The 9386-nt window shown below is 45.9% G+C and overlaps 1 protein-coding gene across 1 annotated transcript in view; it reads left to right on the top strand.

Moving 5' to 3' along the window:
* Window positions 1-1003: 1003 nt before the first annotated feature.
* The window catches only part of LOC134400383 (ubiquitin-ribosomal protein eL40 fusion protein-like), a 118976-nt gene continuing 110593 nt past the window's right edge, over window positions 1004-9386 (top strand). Inside the window, exon 1 of the mRNA XM_063128713.1 lies at window positions 1004-1017. The gene's annotated coding sequence lies outside the window, so the exon portion shown is untranslated. The remainder of the gene's footprint in view (window positions 1018-9386) is intronic.

Below are 9386 nucleotides of genomic sequence, written 5' to 3'. Positions count from 1 at the left end.
TAGTTTTGGCTGATTGGAGCAGATTCTTCCCAGAGGACCTGAGTGTGCGGGGAGGATTGTATGGGGAAGGTGATCCTGCAGGTAGCCTGGACCCAAACCATGTAGGGCTTTAAAGGAAATAACCAACACTTTATACTTCGTCTGTGGAAACTAACTGGCAGCCAGTGAAGAGATCTTAAGACTGGTGTAATGTGGTCCCCCCTAGGTGTACCAGTGACCAGCCTGGCTGCCATATTTTGAACTAGTTGAAGTTTCTGGACTAGGCACAAAGGTAGCCCTACGGAGAGTGCATTGCAGAAGCCAAACCTCAAAGTTTGGCTTCTGCAAACTTTGAGGTTTGCAGAAGGCGTGCACAACCGTCTTTAGGTCTTCCAACTCTAGGAAGGGACACAACAGAAAGGTAGAAATGTTGCACAGGAAAGAACCACAACACAGTCATTTATCAAAGATGAAAACAAGGGGGGATGATTTGATATGGGGTCAAATGTCCACATTTGTGATTGCTTAAGCCTATGCCTGCTTCATTCACATATCAAGAAAGGGCTGGAGAATCTGAAAATGGGCACATGGAAACCTTTGTCTTACGGCCTTGCTTTATCATTTGTAATCTACCTTGCTACTGGTACTGGAGCCAGGCGGGGAAGAAAGGCGTTTGGGGAAAGTGTGGAGGTACAGGAAGAGGGGACACTTCATCTCCCCTTACCTATGTGCTTCTTAGGGCCTGTCTCGATGATGGCGCAATGGCACTGCAAGCCCCCAAGACACTCCGGTTTCACTCCTGTGGGGTTGCACCATGTTATCCCCACGCCAAGGAGCGAGTGCAGGTTCATATGAGAGCCATTGTGATGTAGTGGCTAAGGTGTTTGACTGGGAGCCAGGAGATCCGGGTTCTAGTCCCCACTCGGCCATGGAAACCCTCTGGGTGACTTTGGGCCAGTCACAGACTCTCAGCCCAACCCACCTCACAGGGTTGTTGTTGTTGTGAGGATAACATGGAGAGGAGGAGGAGGGTGTACACTGCCTTGGGTTCATTGGAGGAAAAAAAAGGCTAATAAAAATAATAATAGGATCACACAGCCCAGTGAGCGCCCAGCAGCTATCCACTCCCATGAAGAGCCTCCATTGTTGTGCAACAATGTAGCCTATGGAAATTATGCAATTCCCCCCCTCTGCTGCATGAATGGTGGCTGTAAGTTAAGGAGCGTTCACACCTTTTACACAGCAGAGGGAATTACATAATTTCCAGAGCAGGAGGAATTTACTCGGCAGGGGGAATTACATAATTTCTGAAGCCTCCATTTTGCGCAGCACTGGAGGCCCCGGATGGGGACAGACGGCTGCTGGGTGCTCGTCAGATGCTGGCCAAAGAAGTTCAGACAGCGTAGAAGTGGAGCTGAATAGCAATGGCAGTTGGAAGAGCCAGAAGAGCGTTGGAAGAGTCAGACCCAGGTGAGTTCACCCATCTCTGCTTCAGTTGCCCTCCCTCCCCACAGGGATAACTGCCATCTTCATCCTGTGGGGAAGAAGATGCGAGGGAGACTGGAGCAGGCAGGCATCATCAGAGCCTGCTTCAGTTGGAACACCCCCCCCACACAGGGCTAACATCTTCACCTTGTGGGGAAGAAGGAGGTGTTGGTTTGCCCCTCCATTGGGAGATGAGAGGACGGAGCAGGGCCTTCCCACCAGCCTAAGCAGTCTCCTTAATTTCTTTTTATTTTCTCCCTCTTCCCTCCCCATCCACTTTTCCTTGTGTGTCATGTCTTTCTTTTCTTTTTTCAGAATGTAAGCCTGAGGGTAGGGACTGTCTTCTTTATTGATACATTGTAAGCCGCTCTGAGAGCCTTTTGGCTGAGGTGCGGGATAAAAATATTCTAAATAAATAAATAAATAAATAAAAATAAAACTGCTGCTACCCAAACCACCAATGTTCACAGCTTTTGGTAACATGGAATGGTGGGCAGCACCAAATCTGTGGCAAATTGAACATACACTGCTCTGTGGAAAGAGAGAGAGCATGTCGACACCAGGCGATATCCTGGGGATCATCTCAGTATCGTCCCAGTGCATCCACATGACGCACAGGAGATCCTGGGGGCAGGGAAGGATGGTCCTCTATTTCCCCGGGTTATCGCCATACCCTTTTGTTGCATTTTTCCTGTAGCCCCAGGATGATCCCGGTGGTGTGGCCGCCCATCCTGGCTTCTTCTCTCCTCCCCATGAGTAGCAGGGATTATCAGAGGGAAGGAGCCAGGACAGGGAGAATCCAGGGCCATCAAGGGTGGGTGGGGAGTGGGGTCAGGTTTTTTTTTTAGAAAAACTTTTTCACTGGAGCGCAGGGGCCCTCCAGCTCCTGTGTTCTTAAAAAAAATGGTAGGTGTGACATCCTCCTTCCTCCCTGGACGTCGTGCACCACATGTGAACCCAAGGGGAGGATCTCGCGATCAGCATATCGTAAGATCCTCCCCCTCCCCTCCCATCCCCTGGTGTAGACATACCAAGAGAGAGAGAGAAAGAGAGAGAGAATTACTTCAGAAACATATCAGGTAATTCAGAATTCCAAAATTTAGAACATGAGTGTTTTGGACATTTCCCCAAACTCTAGTGCTTGATTAATGGAAGTTTTTTCTAGATAAGGTTTTTTATTGCAGGCTCACTATCCTTCACTCATGGCAGTTTATAGGTAGTTAAGATCATAGAATCATAGAATAGTAGGGTTGGAAGGGGCCTACAAGGCCATCTAGTCCAACCCCCTGCTCAATGCAGGAATCCACCCTAAAGCATCCCTGACAGATGGTTGTCCAGCTGCCTCTTGAAGGCCTCTAGTGTGGGAGAGCCCACAACCTCCCTAGGTAACTGATTCCATTGTCGTACTGCTCTAACAGTCAGGAAGATATCATTGTCATCTTCCAGTTTCTTTCCTGTGTTTTCCAATCACTTTTTCCATTTCCATGTGGTGGGGGAGGGGTGGGGAAAAAAGCAGTACTTTTTGGAAATATGGAACAAACTGCAACTCTCTTCCAGTGTAGTTGTGTTATTCCACTTCATCCCATGGTAACACACTGCCACCTAGAGGTTATGAAGTGGAAAGTACAGAAAGCCAGGGAAACAAAAACAAAACATAACCTTTGAGTAGAGATCCAATCTTAACCTGAAAAAGAACCCAGAAGAAGAAGTAGTGGGTTTAACAAGCCTCATCTAGAAAATGTTGGAATCAAAAAGCTTTGTGATTAGGTGATACAAGATAAACTAAATCTCCATCTTGGCTGTCCATTCACACATGCAAATCCTCAGTTAATTTGTTGTTGATGGAATTTCAAGCAAATCTTGGTCCACCTAGAGCCTCTTCCACTCCAGGTCCCTATCTGTAATATGGGGCTGTTATTTCCCTGCCTTACAAAGTCCTTAAAAGGATGAGAACAAGGGGTTCTGGAAACTGTAAGTGCTATATGAACGATACTTAGCAGTAATTTGTATGTTTCATCAATGTAGGCCCTCAGGGAGGAAGAGAAAGGGAGGGTATTTTGGGAAGACAAGAAAGCTACAATCAGCACAATTTAGAACAAAGGATTTTGTAGAGAGAGAGGGGAAAAAAGCAAACTAAATGAACAGAAAGAATGGATAGGGGAAGTTACCCTTTAAAGATTTTAAACAACTTACTGAATGAAAAGTATATTAAATAACCTATAGAGTAATATATAAAGAAAAGTATACTTTAAAAAAAGCTGGTAAAGACAGCCAAAAAACCGATTAGTAGAGCATTACATTTTATAGTTGAGTACAATGTTCCGCTGCTTTCTCTGAGCAACTAATCAGCATTTTTCATTATTTCCCTTCGCTTGGATTTGGCTCCCATGCCTCGATGCCCCTAGCAGCACCTCCAGTAACGTTGCGAACGCGCCGCGCCGACAGCCTTTCCCGGCAGAGAGCGATGCCAAGGCCCGCTCTGTGATTCAAAGAGCAGCACACGCCTGCTCAAAGCTACAAGGTCATCATCGTCGTTCTCCCTTCAGGGGCAAACAGGCTTACGAGTGATCCCCCACCGGTCTCTCTCCCGCTGCCACGGCTCATTTTGATCTCTGTTGTTATTAAGCTCATTTTATGCCACAACTGAAGTTAGCGGCTTGTTTACTTACAGGGATGGGTTTGGGTGTTTGGGTTTTTTTATATATGTGTGGGTTATTGTTTCATTTTTTAAATGAAGAAAAGGAGTCCTGAGACAAATACGACAGAGCATTGTGACTAGGGCTGTGCAGAGTCTCCCCAATTTACCTCACAGGCCATTTTGGACTCTCCCAAATGGCTCCAATTCAACTCAGGGTGCTTTGGGGCTTTCACTTTGTTACTGAAACTGAAGCAAAGTTCAGCCACACCTCACCCACCCACCCCGAAGCAGGTCAGATGCACTCCCAAACGGCAGGCACCCAGGAAGGCCAGGTGCAAGGCTGACAAGGGGTCCATTAGACTACCTGCTCACCTCCCTCAACCTGTTCAGAGGAGGGCAGCCAGGATGATCAGGGGTCTGGAAACAAAGCCCTATGAAGAGAGACTGAAAGAACTGGGCCTGTTTAGCCTGGAGAAGAGAAGATTGACGGGAGACATGATAGCACTCTTCAAATACTTAAAAGGTTGTCACACAGAGGAGGGCCAGGATCTCTTCTTGATCCTCCCAGAGTGCAGGACAAGTTAAAGGAAGCCAGATTCCAGCTGGACATCAGGAAAAACTTCCTGACTGTTAGAGCAGTATTTATTTATTTATTTATTACATTTCTATACCGCCCAATAGCCGGAGCTCTCTGGGCGGTTCAATGGGACCAGTTTCCTAGGGAGGAAACTCGGCTATTCTATGATTCTATGATATGATTCATACCTGGAGCCACCATGGATGCCACTGCCACCAACACTGTCGCCACGTATCTTCTGCCCTTAGAGCTGTGATTTGAAGGTAAGATGGGAGATCTCTCTTTTTCATAGGTCTACACCTGCAAACTATGGTGGCTTTAAAGGTCCATTCCCCTAGTTTGGCACCATGGATCTATAAAAAAGGCAAGCCCCCATCTTATCTTTAAGTCATGGTTCCAAGGGAGGAGGACACACAGCAAAAGTAAGTCCAGGCAGCAGGTGACAGAAGCTGTGAAGGCAAGTTCAGTGGGTGACTGAAGAGGGAAAGGGTGGCGGGAATAGAGTCACAGATAGCCTCAAGCCAGCTTTTCCAGCGGGTGGGTGGGAGAGTGGATCACCACCACTCCGAATAAGCCCGAGGCACCCTGAGGTCTTTAGAACTGAGCCACTTTGCCTCATGTGACCTCAGGCCAACCCAGTACCGCCTCATTTGGGCATACGCAGGCTGAATCACCCCACCTCAACTCAGATTTGGAGCAGGTTGAAACAGCCTGCCTCAACTCAGGTTCAGTGCACAACCCTAATTGTGACGGCTGCTTCAACGGATGCAGCTAAGGGAGAGGAGGGAGCGGGTGTTTACCTGGCCCTGCCACCGCCGCCGCCCGTGCGGCGATGGTGGCAGAGCCAGGTAAGGGAGCAAGGGGGAGTGGGGTCTTACCTGCATCCATCCGTGGTCCTGCGGCTGCTTCAATTGAGCGCGAGGACTCAACCAGGAAGTGTAGGCCACAATCGGGGCCTACAGTTCGTGGTTGAGCCGCAGGCTCTAGTGAAGCTGGGATGAGTCACGACGGACACAGGTAAGGGGGAGGAGGGAGTGGCACCTTACCTGACGCCACTCCCCACCACTGCGGAGCTCCGATTTGGAGCTGGAGCTCTGCAGCGGAGCGGAGTGGCCCCCAGGCGGATTGAGGCGGGGTGGAGCGGGCCCAATCCGCAATTTACAGATCGGGCGCGAAGAGGATCGGGGGGTCTGTGCACACCTCTAATTGTGACTACTTGGCATTGAATTAGAATCTAATACACTGCCAGCTAGTCAAAATGATAGGAATATTATATATCAGATAGATCCAGCCATCTCTATCAATACTTAGGCCATAGTTAGACCTAAAGTTTATCCCTGGATCATCCAGGGGTCAAACCTGTTCATCTAGGTGACACACAGGGGATCCAGTGCTCAGGCAGGGGCGAACCCTGGATGATCCCAGGATAAACCTTGGGTCTAGCTGTGGCCTTAGCTAGGGATGGGTCTGATTTAGACTAGATCTGCCTCAATCAGCTTACTCTGGAGCTAAAGTTGTGCTCAAATGGCTTCACAAAATATCCCCCCCCCCATTTATGAAATTCAAGGAACAAAGCACCAAATTTCTCCAGGGAGAGGTGAAATTCTCCAGCAGTTTCTCACAGGTATGTTTCACCATTGGCAGGGGTTGTAGCACAGCCTTGGGTTTACTGAAACTTTTCTTTATTCATTAAATAGGCTTCCATTTTTCTGCCTCATTTGCAGGGTGTTTACAGCTTATTTTGAAGGTGTTTTTGAGCTTAATCTTCCATTTCTGCACAAGGTGATTGAGAGGGCACTTGTCTTTTAACTCCAAGCAGTCTTGGATGATACAGATTTTCTAGACGCATTTGAAACTGGCTTCAGAGCAGGATACGGAGTTGAGACCACTATGGTCACCTTAGTGGATGACCTTTGCTTGAGGGGGAGTGTGTCCCTGCTGGTGCTTCTGGATCTTTCAGTGGGTTTCTATACCATCAACCATGGTATCCTTCTAGAACACCTGAGGGGTTTGGGAATCGGGGGCACTGTGCTCCAGTGGTTCTGGTCCTTCCTCTTGGGTAGGTTCCAGATGGTGATGCTTGGTGATAGCTGCTCCTCAAAGAAGCAGCTGTTGTATGGTGTATCAAAAGGCCCCATCCTATCCCCAACGATGTTAAACATTTCATGAAACCACTAGGAGAGATCATCTGGAGGCATCGGGCGGGGTGCTATCAATATGACACCCAAATATATTTCTCTATGCCTTTGACAACAGTGTCGGCTCACCAGACCCAACTGCTTACCCTCCTCTGGCAAGCGTGTCAGGGAAGCCCCCAAACAGTCCATGGACATGGGGTCAGCAGCACACAGCATCCCTTCTTCCCCACGAGTGCCATTTTGCGGAAACTGGTGGCTAAGCCTTTTATGTAAATCCCCGTTTTGCATTAAATGGCAGCCCTAAATAGGGCCATTTATGCAAAATTCCAGGCATAAATGATTTATTTTTGCATGAAATAGGGATTTGCGTTAAAAAAAAAAATCTATCCTGTGGTTTTCTGCAAAATGGTGGCTCACATGATATACAAAGATCCCAAAGCTTTCCCGATTTGGAACACTGGGTTAGGCAAGTATGGGGGTCTGTAGACTGGTGTCCAGGGGGTAAAGCTGGTGGAAACCCACCAAGCTTGAATTCCAAGTGCATATCCGCCAACACTGATTTTATTTCCACACCAAGTAAAAACATGGCTTTTTAACAAAGACTTTGATGGTTAAATCCGCTAAGATGGCACATTGTTTTAACAGTTTTAACTGCTTTTTACTGCTTTTAAATTATATATTGTTTTAACTTGGTTCGTGGTTTAATTTGTTTTTAACTGTGCATATTTATTGTTTTATACTGTATGTTTTTATCTGTACGCTGCTCTGAGATCTTAATGATATAGGGTGGGATATAAATGTTTTAAATAAATAAATAAATAAATAATAAACATTCCTGCTATGAGTTGGCTGAGATTGCTGCATATTTTTCTTCCTTCTATTACAAATTTCTTCACTGATCTACATCCTCCCAGGCTGCCTATGCTTCCTGATCTGAAAAGAAAAAAAAGCCCTCTTGGAGGTGTTAACTCATGATGTCTTGTCCTGAGATTTAATTGAGGCTAAGGAGGGTCTAAGGCCTAATCTACACCAAGCTAGGGTGACCATATGACCGGATCTGCCCAGATTTGTCTGGGTTTTTGATGGCAAATCCGGGAGGGGAGGGGAAATCCAGATTTTTTTTCAAAGAGCAGCTCTAGTGGGAATTAACAAAAATGCTTATAACTCTTGTCATTTTTTAAGATAAAGACATGAAACTTGGCACAATGGTAGCTCTTAGGAAGGGCTTTAGTCATACGAAATTTGAAACAGATCTGCTCATCCATTGATTTTTTTTAGGGATTTTTTAAAAATTGAGTTTTTAAAATTATTATTTTTAAATCATCATTTTTAAAGATAAAGAGATGAAACTTTGCACTATGAAAGGATTTAGGCAGAGCTTTAGCCACACCAAATTTGAAACAACCGTTCATCCACTGATTTTTTAGGATTTTTTTTAAAAATTGAGGTTTTAAAATTATTATTTTTAAAATTGTCATTTTTAAAGTTAAAGAGATGAAACTTTGTACCATGATAGGGTTTAGGTAGAGCTTTAGCCACACCAAATTTGAAACAGAACTGTTCATCCATTGATTTTTTAGGAATTTTTTAAAAATTGAGGTTTTAAAATTATTATTTTTAAAATCATCATTTTTAAAGATAAAGAGATGAAACTTTGTACCATAATAGGATTTAGGTAGAGCTTTAGCCACACCAAATTTTAAACAGATCTGTTCATCCATTGATTTTTTTGGGATTTTTTTTTAAAAAATGAGGTTTTAAAATTATTATTTTTTAAACTGTCATTTTTAAAGATAAAGAGCTGAAAGTTGGCACCATGAAAGCTTTTAGGTAGAGCTTTAGCTGTACCAAATTTGAAACAGATCTGGGGGCAGTAGCAAACCCTGTTAACAACAACAGCGGCTTGCAATGAGTGAAGATACAGTCAGAAAAGATATTTGAGGGAAGGGGAGAATGTAACACACAGAGTATAGCAGAAGCTTCAAAGTAAAGCAAAACCTACAAAAGTAGGAGTGAGTGAAGTTTATTTCAGATACATTGAATCTCTCACTTGTTCTTTATTTCAGTGATTTTAACAGTGGGGCCATAGCTAGACCTAAGGTTTATCCCTGGATCGTCCAGGGGTCAAACCTGTTCATCTAGGTGACACACAGGGGATCCAGTGCTCAGGCAGGGGTGAACCCTGGATGATCCCAGGATAAACCTTAGGTCTAGCTGTGGCCTAAGATGTTATGTAAAACAGATTTGTCTTAAATGTGTGCTGTAAAATCAGACATGTGACCTAGGGCGTTGCTAGACCTACCGGGTGTTCCGTCGTTGAGGAGCGGTGAAAGCGGCTTTTCCCGTTCAGCCGTGACGCCTCATGATCCACACCTGCCTTCGATTTATGGCGGAAGTTTGCGCCGGTTGTGCTGCTGCCGCCGCGAGCACGGTTGCGCAGCCACACCGGCCTGATTGCCGCGGCTTTTTTTTTCGCTCGCTGCACGGTTTGCGCACGTCCGAAAGACCGCAAACTTGCGCAGCCGTCAGCGATGCCGCCGCCGGCCCTGGCGGCGGCAGCGGCGGCAGT

This window comes from Elgaria multicarinata, chromosome 6 (assembly GCF_023053635.1).
Source record: "Elgaria multicarinata webbii isolate HBS135686 ecotype San Diego chromosome 6, rElgMul1.1.pri, whole genome shotgun sequence".
In the NCBI taxonomy this organism is placed as follows: domain Eukaryota; kingdom Metazoa; phylum Chordata; class Lepidosauria; order Squamata; family Anguidae; genus Elgaria; species Elgaria multicarinata.
Note: the sequence above shows the minus strand (reverse complement) of the source record. Positions and strands in the feature narration are given on the sequence as shown.